Genomic DNA, 13,335 nt, shown 5'->3' with positions numbered 1-13,335 from the left:
TGTACATTCCGCGCAAGCGTGGAGTTCTCTTAAAAAGCCAGCCCGAGGGGGCGCGCCCTTCAGCGAGCTCGGCAGCACGCCAGCGATGGCCTGTGCTTACTTTCCACGTTTCTTCTTGGTGCATTTCTTCGGACTTTGGGGCTTGCAGCTGTTGGAGCCCTACAGCCACTGTGTTCTGTGCCAAGGATACACCTTCGAGTCAGGTCCTGGTGCTACACTATTGCTTTCCGGGCCTCCTGCGGTTGGGCTTTTCCGGTCTTCAAATTACCAGTTCGGCGACAGCGCACCTCGTCCCGCGCAGCTTGTGCAAGACCACCGACCGTATCTCCAAGCAGCATGGCTTTGCTTGAGAGATCTCAACACCGGAAGCAACCCTGTACATTCCGCGCAAGCGTGGAGTTCTCTTAAAAAGCCAGCCCGAGGCGGAGCGCCCTTCAGCGGGCTCGGCAGCCCGCCAGCGATGGCCTCTGCTTACTATCCACATTTCTTCTTGGTGAATCTCGTCGGACTTTGGGGCTTGCAGCTGTTGGAGCCCTACAGCCACTGTGTTCTGTGCCAAGGATACACATTCGAGTCAAGTCCTGGTGCTACACTATTGCTTTCCGGGGGTCCCACGGTTGAGCCTTTCCGGTCTTCAAATTACCTGTTCGGCGACAGCGCACCTCGTCCCGCGCAGCTTGTGCAAGACCACGGACTGTATCTCCAAGCATCATGGCTTTGCCTGAGATATCTCAACACCGGAAGCAACCCTGTACATTCCGCGCAAGCGTTGAGTTCTCTTGAAAAGACAGCGCGGGGCGGCGCGCCCTTCAGCGGGCTCGGCAGCACGCTAGCGATGGCCTGTGCTTACTTTCCACGTTTCTTCTTGGTGCAGTTCATCGCACTTTGTTGCTTGCAGCTGCTGGAGCCCTCCAACCACCGTGTCCCATGCCAAGGATACATCTGTGAGTCAGGTCCTGGTGCTACACTATTGCTTTCCGGGCGTCCTGCGGTTGAGCCTTTCCGGTCTTCAAATCACCAGTTCGGCGACAGCGCACCTCGTCCCGGGCAGCTTGTGCAAGACCAGCGACTGTATCTTCAAGGATCATGGCTTTCCCTGAGCCATCTCAACACCGGTACCAACCCTGTACATTCCGCGCAAGCCTGGAGTTCTGTTGAAAAGCCAGCGTGGAGCGGCGCGCCCTTCAGTGGGCTCGGCAGCACGCCAGCGATGGCCTGTGCTTACTTTCTACGATTCTTCTTGGTGCAGTTCATCGCACTTTGGTGCTTGTAGCTGTTGGAGCCCTCCAGCCACCATGTTCCGTGCCAAGGATACACCTTCGAGTCAGGTCCCGGTGCTACACTATTGCTTTCCGGGCGTCCTGCGGTTGAGCCTTTCCGGTCTTCAAATTACCAGTTTGGCGACAGCGCACCACGTCCCGGGCAGCTTGTGCAAGACCAGCGACCGTATCTTCAAGCATTATGGCTTTCCCTGAGCCATCTCAACATCGGAACAATGCCTGTACATTCCGCGCAAGCGTGGAGTTCTGTTAAAAAGCCAGCGCGGGGCGGCGCGCCTTTCAGCGCGCTCGGCAGCACGCCAGCGACGTTATGTGCTTAAGTTCCACGTTTCTTATTGGTGCAATTCATCGGACTTTGGGGCTTGTAGCTGTTGGACCCTCCAGCCACCGTGTTCCGTGCCAAGGATATACCTTTGAGTCAAGTCCTGGTGCTACACTATTGCTTTCCGGGCGTCCTGCGGTTGAGCCTTTCTGGTCTTCAAATTACCAGTTCGGCGACAGCGCACCTCGTCCCGCGCAGCTTGTGCAAGACCACCGACCGTATCTCCAAGCATCATGGCTTTCCCTGAGCCATCTCAACACCGGAACCAACCCTGTACATTCCACGCAAGCATGGAGTTCTGTTGAAAAGCCAGCGCGGAGTGGCGCGCCCTTCAGTGGGCTCCACAGCACGCCAAAGATGGCCTGTGCTTACTTTCTACGATTCTTCTTAGTGCATTTCGTTGGACTTTGGGGCTTGTAGCTGTTGGAGCCGTCCACCCACCGTGTTCCATGCCAAGGATACACCTCTGAGTCAGGTCCTAGTGCTACACTATTGCTTTAAGGGCGTCCTGCGGTTGAGCCTTTCCGGTCTTCAAATCACCAGTTCGGCGACAGCGCACCTCGTCCCGGGCAGCTTGTGCAAGACCAGCGACTGTATCTTCAAGCATCATGGCTTTCCCTGAGCCGTCTCAACACCGGAACCAACCCTGTACATTCCACGCAAGCATGGAGTTCTGTTGAAAAGCCAGCGCGGAGTGGCGCGCCCTTCAGTGGGCTCCACAGCACGCCAACGATGGCCTGTGCTTACTTTCTACGATTCTTCTTGGTGCATTTCGTCGGACTTTGGGGCTTGTAGCTGTTGGAGCCCTCCAGCCACCGTGTTCCATGCCAAGAAGAGACCTCTGAGTCAGGTCCTGGTGCTACACTATTGCTTTCCGGGCTTCCTGAGGTTGAGCCTTTGCGGTATACAAATCAAGTGTTCGGCGACAGTGCACCTCGTCCCGCGCAGCTTGTGCAAGACCACCAACCGTATCTCCAAGCATCATGGCTTTCTCTGAGCCATCTCAACACTGGAACAAACCTGTACATTCCGCGCAAGCGTTGAGTTCTGTAGAAAAGCCAGCGCGGGGCGGAGCGCCCTTCAGCGGGCTTGGCAGCACGCCAGCGATGGCCTGTGCTTACTTTCCACGTTTCTTCTTGGTGCAGTTCATCGCACTTTGTTGCTTGCAGCTGCTGGAGCCCTCCAACCACCGTGTCCCATGCCAAGGATACATCTGTGAGTCAGGTCCTGGTGCTACACTATTGCTTTCCGGGCGTCCTGCGGTTGAGCCTTTCCGGTCTTCAAATCACCAGTTCGGCGACAGCGCACCTCGTCCCGGGCAGCTTGTGCAAGACCAGCGACTGTATCTTCAAGGATCATGGCTTTCCCTGAGCCATCTCAACACCGGTACCAACCCTGTACATTCCGCGCAAGCCTGGAGTTCTGTTGAAAAGCCAGCGTGGAGCGGCGCGCCCTTCAGTGGGCTCGGCAGCACGCCAGCGATGGCCTGTGCTTACTTTCTACGATTCTTCTTGGTGCAGTTCATCGCACTTTGGTGCTTGTAGCTGTTGGAGCCCTCCAGCCACCGTGTTCCGTGCCAAGGATATACCTTTGAGTCAAGTCCTGGTGCTACACTATTGCTTTCCGGGCGTCCTGCGGTTGAGCCTTTCTGGTCTTCAAATTACCAGTTCGGCGACAGCGCACCTCGTCCCGCGCAGCTTGTGCAAGACCACCGACCGTATCTCCAAGCATCATGGCTTTCCCTGAGCCATCTCAACACCGGAACCAACCCTGTACATTCCACGCAAGCATGGAGTTCTGTTGAAAAGCCAGCGCGGAGTGGCGCGCCCTTCAGTGGGCTCCACAGCACGCCAAAGATGGCCTGTGCTTACTTTCTACGATTCTTCTTAGTGCATTTCGTTGGACTTTGGGGCTTGTAGCTGTTGGAGCCGTCCACCCACCGTGTTCCATGCCAAGGATACACCTCTGAGTCAGGTCCTAGTGCTACACTATTGCTTTAAGGGCGTCCTGCGGTTGAGCCTTTCCGGTCTTCAAATCACCAGTTCGGCGACAGCGCACCTCGTCCCGGGCAGCTTGTGCAAGACCAGCGACTGTATCTTCAAGGATCATGGCTTTCCCTGAGCCATCTCAACACCGGTACCAACCCTATACATTCCGCGCAAGCGTGGAGTTCTGTTGAAAAGCCAGCGCGGAGCGGCGCGCCCTTCAGTGGGCTCGGCAGCACGCCAGCGATGGCCTGTGCTTACGTTCCACGTTTCTTCTTGGTGCAGTTCGTCGAAGTTTGGGGCCTGCAGCTGTTGGAGCCCTCCAGCCTGCGTGTTCCTTGCCAAGGATACACATTCGAGTCAGGTCCTGGTGCTACACTATTGCTTTCCGGGCGTCCTGCGGCTGAGCCTTTCCGGTCTGCAACATACCAGTTCGGCGACAGCGCACCTCGTCCCGCGCAGCTTGTGCGAGACCACCGACCGTATCTCCAAGCAGCATGGCTTTGCTTGAGAGATCTCAACACCGGCAGCCACCCTGTACATTCCGCGCAAGCGTTGAGTTCTCTTAAAAAGCCTGCCCGAGGCGGCGTGCCCTTCAGCGGGCTCTTCAGCACGCCAGCGATGGCCTGTGCTTACTTTCCACGTTTCTTCTTGGTGCATTTCGTCGGACTTTGGGGCTTGCAGCTGATGGAGCCCTGCGGCCACTGTGTTCTGTGCCAAGGATACACCTTTTGAGTCAGGTCCTGGTGCTACACTATTGCTTTCCGGACGTCCTGCGGTTGAGCCTTTCCGGTCTTCAAATTACCAGTTCTGCGACAGCGCACCTCGTCCCGCGCAGCTTGTGCAAGACCATGGACTGTATCTCCAAGCATCATGGCTTTCTATGAGCCATCTCAACACCGGAACCAACCCTGTACCTTCCGCGCAAGCGTGGAGTTCTGTTGAAAAGCCAGCGCGGGGCGGCGCGCCCTTCAGCGGGCTCGGCAGCACGCCAGCGATGGCCTGTGCTTACTTTCCACGTTTCTTCTTGGTGCAGTTCATCGGACTTTGTTGCTTGCAGCTGTTTGAGCCCTCCAGCCACCGTGTTCCATGCCAAAGATACACCTCTGAGTCAGGTCCTGGTGCTACACTATTGCTTTCCGGGCGTCCTGCGGTTGAGCCCCTCCGGTCTTCGAATCACCAGTTCGGCGACAGCGCACCTCGTACCGGGCAGCTTGTGGAAGACCAGCGACCGTATCTTCAAGCATCATGGCTTTCCCTGAGCCATCTCAACACCGGAACAAATACTGTACATTCCGCGCAAGCGTGGAGTTCTGTTGAAAAGCCAGCGTGGAGCGGCGCGCCCTTCAGCGGGCTCGGCAGCCCGCCAGCGATGGCCTGCGCTTACTTTCCACCTTTCTTCTTGGTGCATTTCGTCGGACTTTGGGGCTTGCAGCTGTTGGAGCCCTACAGCCACTGTGTTCTGTGCCATGGATACACCTTCGAGTCAGGTCCTGGTGCTACACTTTTGCGTTCTGGGCGTTCTGCGGTTGAGCCTTTCCGGTCTTCAAATTACCAGTTCGGCGACAGCGCACCTCGTCCCACGCAGCTTGTGCAAGACCACGGACTGTATCTCCAAGCATCATGGCTTTCTATGAGCCATCTCAACACCGGAACCAACCCTGTACATTCCACGCAAACTTGGAGTTCTGTTGAAAAGCCAGCGCGGAGTGGCGCGCCCTTCACGGGGCTCGACAGCACGCCAGCGATGGCCTGTGCTTACTTTCTACGATTCTTCTTGGTGCATTTCGTCGGACGTTGGGGCTTGCAGCTGTTGGAGCCCTCCAGCCACCGTGTTCCATGCCAAGAATAGACATCTGAGTCAGGTCCTGGTGCCACACAACTGCTTTCCGGGTGTTTTGAGGTTGAGCCATTGCGGTATTCAAATTAAGTGTTCGGCGACAGCGCACCTCTTCCCGCGCAGCTTGTGCAAGAGCGCCAACCGTATCTCCAAGCCTCATGGCTTTCTCTGAGCCATCTCAACACTGGAACAAACCTGTACATTCCGCGCAAGCGTGGAGTTCTGTAGAAAAGCCAGCGCGGGGCGGAGCACCCTTCAGCGGGGTTGGCAGCACGCCAGCGATGGCCTGAGCTTACTTTCCACCTTTCTTCTTGGTGCATTTCGCCGGACTTTGGGGCTTGCAGCTGTTGGAGCCCTACAGCCACTGTGCTCTGTGCCAAGGATACACCTTCGAGTCAGGTCCTGGTGCTTCACTATTGCTTTCGGGGCGTCCTGCGGTTGAGCCTTTCCGGTCCTCAAATCACCAGTTCGGCGAAAGCGCACATCGTCCCGCGCAGCTTGTGCAAGACCACCGACTGTATCTTCAAGCATCATGGCTCTCCCTGAGCCATCTTAACACCGGGAGAAACCCTGCACACTCTGCGCAAGCGTGGAGTTCTCTTTAAAAGCCAGCGCGGGGCGGCGCGCCCTATATTGGGCTCGGCAGAACGCCAGCGATGGCCTGTGCTTAATTTTCACGTTTCTTCTTGGTGCAGTTCGTCGGACTTTGGGGCTTGCAGGTATTGGAGCCCTCCAGCCTGCATGTTCCGTGCCAAGGATACACATTCGTGTCAGGTCCTGGTGCTACACTATTGCTTTCCGGGCGTCCTGCGGTTGGGCTTTTCCGGTCTTCAAATTACCAGTTCGGCGACAGCGCACCTCGTCCCGCGCAGCTTGTGCAAGACCACCGACCGTATCTCCAAGCAGCATGGCTTTGCTTGAGAGATCTCAACACCGGAAGCAACCCTGTACATTCCGCGGAAGCGTGGAGTTCTCTTAAAAAGCCAGCCCGAGGCGGCGCACCCTTCAGCGGGTTCGGCAGCACGCCAGCGACGGCATGTGCTCACTTTCTACGATTCTTGGTGCATTTCGTCGGACTTTGGGGCTTGCAGCTGTTGGAGCCCTCCACCCACCGTGTTCCATGCCAAGGATACACCTCTGAGTCAGGTCCTGGTGCTACACTATTGCTTTCAGGGCGTCCTGCGGTTGAGCCTTTCCGGTCTTCAAATCACCAGTTCGGCGACAGCGCACCTCGTCCCGGGCAGCTTGTGCAAGACCAGCGACTGTATCTTCAAGGATCATGGCTTTCCCTGAGCCATCTCAACACCGGTACCAACCCTATACATTTCGCGCAAGCGTGGAGTTCTGTTGAAAAGCCAGCGCGGAGCGGCGCGCCCTTCAGTGGGCTCGGCAGCACGCCAGCGATGGCCTGTGCTTACTTTCTACGATTCTTCTTGGTGCAGTTCGTCGAAGTTTGGGGCCTGCAGCTGTTGGAGCCCACCAGCCTGCGTGTTCCTTGCCAAGGATACACATTCGAGTCAGGTCCTGGTGCTACACTATTGCTTTCCGGGCGTCCTGCGGTTGAGCCTTTCCGGTCTTCAACATACCAGTTCAGCGACAGCGCACCTCGTCCCGCGCAGTTTGTGCAAGACCACCGACTGTATCTCCAAGCATCATGGCTTTCCCTGAGCCATCTCAATACCGGAAGCGACCCTGTACATTCCGCGCAATCGTGTAGTTCTTATAAAAATCCAGCGCGGAGCGGCGCGCCCTTCAGTGGGCTCGGAAGCATGCCAGCGATGGCCTGTGCTTACTTTCCAGGATTCTTCTTGGTGCATTCATTATTACAGCGCAAAGACGGCACAGAACAAGAAGGGGACACAACAGCGCTGACTGTCAACTAAGTTTTATTCGAGACCAGTAGGGTTTTTTATACCACCTGGTGATCAAAACAGGATATTTGGGCTTGTAGCTGATGGAGCCCAGCAGCCACTGTGTTCTGTGCCAAGGATACACCTTCGAGTCAGGTCCTGGTGCTACACTATTGCTTTCCGGACGTCCTCCGGTTGAGCCTTTCCGGTCTTCAAATTACCAGTTCGGCGACAGCGCACCTCGTCCCGCGCAGCTTGTGCAAGACCATGGACTGTATCTCCAAGCATCATGGCTTTCTATGAGCCATCTCAACACCGGAACCAACCCTGTACCTTCCGCGCAAGCATGGAGTTCTGTTGAAAAGCCAGCGCGGGGCGGCGCGCCCTTCAGCGGGCTCGGCAGCACGCCAGCGATGGCCTGTGCTTACTTTCCACGTTTCTTCTTGGTGCAGTTCATCGGACTTTGTTGCTTGCAGCTGTTGGAGCCCTCCAGCCACCGTGTTCCATGGCAAGGATACACCTCTGAGTCATGTCCTGGTGCTACACTATTGCTTTCCGGGCGTCCTGCGGTTGAGCCCCTCCGGTCTTCGAATCACCAGTTCGGCGACAGCGCATCTCGTACCGGGCAGCTTGTGGAAGACCAGCGACCGTATCTTCAAGCATCATGGCTTTCCCTCAGCCATCTCAACACCGGAACAAACACTGTACATTCCGCGCAAGCGTGGAGTTCTGTTGAAAAGCCAGCGTGGAGCGGCGCGCCCTTAAGTGGGCTATACAGCAAGCCAGCGATGGCGTGTGCTTACTTTCTACGATTCTTCTTGGTGCAGTCCGTCGAAGTTTGGGGCCTGCAGCTGATGGAGGCCTCCAGCCTCCGTCTTCCTTGCCAAGGATACACATTCGAATCAGTTCCTGGTGCTACACTATTGCTTTCCGGACATCCTGAGGTTGAGCCTGTGCGGTCTACAAATCACCAATGCGGTGACACCGCACCTCGTCCCGCGCAGTTTGTGCAAGACCACCGACTATATCTCCAAGCATCATGGCTTTTCCTGCGCCATATCAACACCGGAAGCAACCCTGTACATTCCGCGCAAGCGTGGAGTTCTCTTAAAAAGCCAGCCCGAGGCGGCGCGCCCTTCAGCGGGCTCGGCAGCCTGCCAGCGATGGCCTGTGCTTACTTTCCACGTTTCTCCTTGGTGCATTTCGTCGGACTTTGGGGCTTGCAGCTGTTGGAGCCCTACAGCCACCGTGTTCCATGCCAAGAATAGACCTCTGAGTCAGGTCCTGGTGCTACACAATTGCTTTCCGGGCGTTCTGAGGTTGAGCCTTTGCGGTATTCAAATCAAGTGTTCGGCGACAGCGCACCTCTTCCCGCACAGCTTGTGCAAGACCGCCAACCGTATCTCCAAGCATCATGGCTTTCTCTGAGCCATCTCAACACTGGAACAAACCTGTACATTCCGCGCAAGCGTGGAGTTCTGTAGAGAAGCCAGCGCGGGGCGGAGCGCCCTTCAGCGGGCTTGGCAGCACGCCAGCGATGGCATGTGCTTACTTTCCACGTTTCTTCTTGGTGCAGTTCATCGGACTTTGTTGCTTGCAGCTGTTGGAGCCCTCCAACCACCGTGTCCCATGCCAAGGATACACCTCTGAGTCAGGTCCTGGTGCTACACTATTGCTTTCCGGGCGTCCTGCGGTTGGGCTTTTCCGGTCTTCAAATTACCAGATCGGCGACAGCGCACCTCGTCCCGCGCAGCTTGTGCAAGACCACCGACCGTATCTCAAAGCAGCATGGGTTTGATTGAGAGATCTCAACACCGGAAGCAACCCTGTACATTCCGCGCAAGCGTGGAGTTCTCTTAAAAAGCCAGCCCGAGGGGGCGCGCCCTTCAGCGAGCTCGGCAGCACGCCAGCGATGGCCTGTGCTTACTTTCCACGTTTCTTCTTGGTGCATTTCTTCGGACTTTGGGGCTTGCAGCTGTTGGAGCCCTACAGCCACTGTGTTCTGTGCCAAGGATACACCTTCGAGTCAGGTCCTGGTGCTACACTATTGCTTTCCGGGCCTCCTGCGGTTGGGCTTTTCCGGTCTTCAAATTACCAGTTCGGCGACAGCGCACCTCGTCCCGCGCAGCTTGTGCAAGACCACCGACCGTATCTCCAAGCAGCATGGCTTTGCTTGAGAGATCTCAACACCGGAAGCAACCCTGTACATTCCGCGCAAGCGTGGAGTTCTCTTAAAAAGCCAGCCCGAGGCGGAGCGCCCTTCAGCGGGCTCGGCAGCCCGCCAGCGATGGCCTCTGCTTACTATCCACATTTCTTCTTGGTGAATCTCGTCGGACTTTGGGGCTTGCAGCTGTTGGAGCCCTACAGCCACTGTGTTCTGTGCCAAGGATACACATTCGAGTCAAGTCCTGGTGCTACACTATTGCTTTCCGGGGGTCCCACGGTTGAGCCTTTCCGGTCTTCAAATTACCTGTTCGGCGACAGCGCACCTCGTCCCGCGCAGCTTGTGCAAGACCACGGACTGTATCTCCAAGCATCATGGCTTTGCCTGAGATATCTCAACACCGGAAGCAACCCTGTACATTCCGCGCAAGCGTTGAGTTCTCTTGAAAAGACAGCGCGGGGCGGCGCGCCCTTCAGCGGGCTCGGCAGCACGCTAGCGATGGCCTGTGCTTACTTTCCACGTTTCTTCTTGGTGCAGTTCATCAGACTTTGTTGCTTGCAGCTGTTGGAGCCCTCCAGCCACCATGTTCCATGCCAAGGATACACCCCTGAGTCAGGTCCTGGTGCTACACTATTGCTTTCCGGGCGTCCTTCGGTTGGGCTTTTCCGGTCTTCAAATTACCAGTACGGCGACAGCGCACCTCGTCCCGCGCAGTTTGTGCAAGACCATCGACTGTATCTTCAAGCATCATGGCTTTTCCTGAGCCATCTCAACACCGCAAGCAACCCTGTACATTCCGCGCAATCGTGGAGTTCTATTAAAAAGTAAGCCCGAGGCGGCGCGCCCTTCAGCGGGCTCAGTAGCACGCCAGCGATGGCATGTCCTTACGTTCCACGTTTCTTATTGGTGCAATTCATCGGACTTTGGGGCTTGCAGCTGTTGGGCCCTCCAGCCACCGTGTTCCGTGCCAAGAATACACCTTCGAGTCAGCTCCTGGTGCTACACTATTGCTTTCCGGGCGTCCTGCATTTGAGCCTTTGCGGTCTTCAAATCACCAGTTCGGCGACAGCGCACCTCGTCCCGCGCAGCTTGTGCAAGACCACCGACCGTATCTCCAAGCATCATGGCTTTCCCTGAGCCATCTCAACACCGGAACCAACCCTGTACATTCCACGCAAGCATGGAGTTCTGTTGAAAAGCCAGCGCGGAGTGGCGCGCCCTTCAGCGGGCTCCACAGCACGCCAACGATGGCCTGTGCTTACTTTCTACAATTCTTGGTACATTTCGTCGGACTCTGGGGCTTCTAGCTGTTGGAGCCCTCCAGCCACCGTGTTCCATGCCAAGAAGAGACCTCTGAGTCAGGTCCTGGTGCTACACTATTGCTTTCCGGGCGTCCTGAGGTTGAGCCTTTGCGGTATTCAAATCAGAAGTTCGGCGACAGCACAGCTCGTCCCGGGAAGCTTGTGCAAGACCGCCAACCGTATCTCCAAGCATCATGGCTTTCTCTGAGCCATCTCAACATTGGAACAAACCTGTACATTCCGCGCAAGCGTGGAGTTCTGTAGAAAAGCCAGCGCGGGGCGGGGCGCCCTTCAGCGGGCTTGGAAGCACGCCAGCGATGGCCTGTGCTTACTTTCCACGTTTCTTCTTGGTGCAGTTCATCGGACTTTGTTGCTTGCAGCTGTTAGAGCCCTCCAACCACCGTGTCCCATGTCAAGGATACATCTCTGAGTCAGGTCCTGGTGCTTCACTATTGCTTTCCGGGCGTCCTGCGGTTGAGCCTTTCCGGTCCTCAAATCACCAGTTCGGCGACAGCGCACATCGTCCCGCGCAGCTTGTGCAAGACCACCGACTGTATCTTCAAGCATCATGGCTCTCCCTGAGCCATCTCAACACCGGGAGCAACCCTGTACATTCTGCGCAAGCGTGGAGTTCTCTTAAAAAGGCAGCGCGGGGCGGCGCGCCCTATAGTGGGCTCGGCAGAACGCCAGCGATGGCCTGTGCTTACTTTCCACATTTCTTCTTGGTGCAGTTCGTCGGACTTTGGGGCTTGCAGGTATTGGAGCCCTCCAGCCTGCATGTTCCGTGCCAAGGATACACATTCGTGTCAGGTCCTGGTGCTGCACTATTGCTTTCCGTTCGTCCTGCGGTTGAGTCTTTCCGGTCTACAAATCACCAGTTCGGCGACAGCGCATATCTTCCCGCACAGCTTGTGCAAGACCACGGACTGTATCTCCAAGCATCATGGCTTTCTATGAGCCATCTAAAACACCGGAACCAACCCTGTACATTCCACGCAAGCATGGAGTTCTGTTTAAAAGCCAGCGCGGAGTGGTGCACCCTTCAGTGGGCTCGACAGCACGCCAGCGATGGCCTGTGCCTACTTTCTACGATTCTTCTTGGTGCATTTCGTCGGACTTTGGGGCTTGCAGCTGTTGGAGCCCTCCAGCCACCGTGTTCCATGCCAAGAATAGACCTCTGTGTCAGGTCCTGGTGCTACACAATTGCTTTCCGGGCGTTCTGAGGTTGAGCCTTTGCGGTATTCAAATCAAGTGTTCGGCGACAGCGCACCTCTTCCCGCGCAGCTTGTGCAAGACCTCCAACCGTATCTCCAAGCATCATGGCTTTCTCTGAGCCATCTCAACACTGGAACAAACCTGTACATTCCGCGCAAGCGTGGAGTTCTGTAGAGAAGCCAGCGCGGGGCGGAGCGCCCTTCAGCGGGCTTGGCAGCACGCCAGCGATGGCCTGTGCTTACTTTCCACGTTTCTTCTTGGTGCAGTTCATCGGACTTTTTTGCTTGCAGCTGTTGGAGCCCTCCAACCACCGTGTCCCATGCCAAGGATACACCTCTGAGTCAGGTCCTGGTGCTACACTATTGCTTTCCGGGCGTCCTGCGGTTGGGCTTTTCCGGTATTCAAATTACCAGATCGGCGAGAGCGCACCTCGTCCCACGCAGCTTGTGCAAGACCACCGACCGTATCTCAAAGCAGCATGGGTTTGATTGAGAGATCTCAACACCGGAAGCAACCCTGTACATTCCGCGCAAGCGTGGAGTTCTCTTAAAAAGCCAGCCCGAGGCGGCGCGCCCTTCAGCGAGCTCGGCAGCACGCCAGCGATGGCCTGTGCTTACTTTCCACGATTCTTCTTGGTGCATTTCTTCGGACTTTGGGGCTTGCAGCTGTTGGAGCCCTACAGCCACTGTGTTCTGTGCCAAGGATACACCTTCAAGCCAGGTCCTGGTGCTACACTATTGCTTTCCGGGCCTCCTGCGGTTGGGCTTTTCCGGTCTTCAAATTACCAGTTCGGCGACAGCGCACCTCGTCCCGCGCAGCTTGTGCAAGACCACCGACCGTATCTCCAAGCAGCATGGCTTTGCTTGAGAGATCTCAACACCGGAAGCAACCCTGTACATTCCGCGCAAGCGTGGAGTTCTCTTAAAAAGCCAGCCCTAGGCGGAGCGCCCTTCAGCGGGCTCGGCAGCCCGCCAGCGATGGCCTGTGCTTACTTTCCACGTTTCTTCTTGGTGCAGTTCATCGGACATTGGGGCTTGCAGCTGTTGGAGCCCTACAGCGAGTGTGTTCCGTGCCAAGGATATACCTTTAAGTCAGGTCCTGGTGCTACACTATTGCTTTCCGGGCGTCCTGAGGTTGAGCCTTTGCGGTATTCAAATCAGAAGTTCGGCGACAGCACAGCTCGTCCCGGGCAGCTTGTGCAAGACCGCCAACCGTATCTCCAAGCATCATGGCTTTCTCGGAGCCATCTTAACACTGGAACAAACCTGTACATTCCGCGCAAGCATGGAGTTCTGTTTAAAAGCCAGCGCGGAGTGGCGCACCCTTCAGTGGGCTCGACAGCACGCCAGCGATGGCCTGTGCTTACTTTCTACGATTC

This window comes from Amblyomma americanum, chromosome 2, assembly GCF_052857255.1.
Source record: "Amblyomma americanum isolate KBUSLIRL-KWMA chromosome 2, ASM5285725v1, whole genome shotgun sequence".
NCBI classification, from domain to species: domain Eukaryota; kingdom Metazoa; phylum Arthropoda; class Arachnida; order Ixodida; family Ixodidae; genus Amblyomma; species Amblyomma americanum.
The sequence above is the reverse complement of the archived record's forward strand: the minus strand, read 5'-3'. Positions refer to the sequence as shown.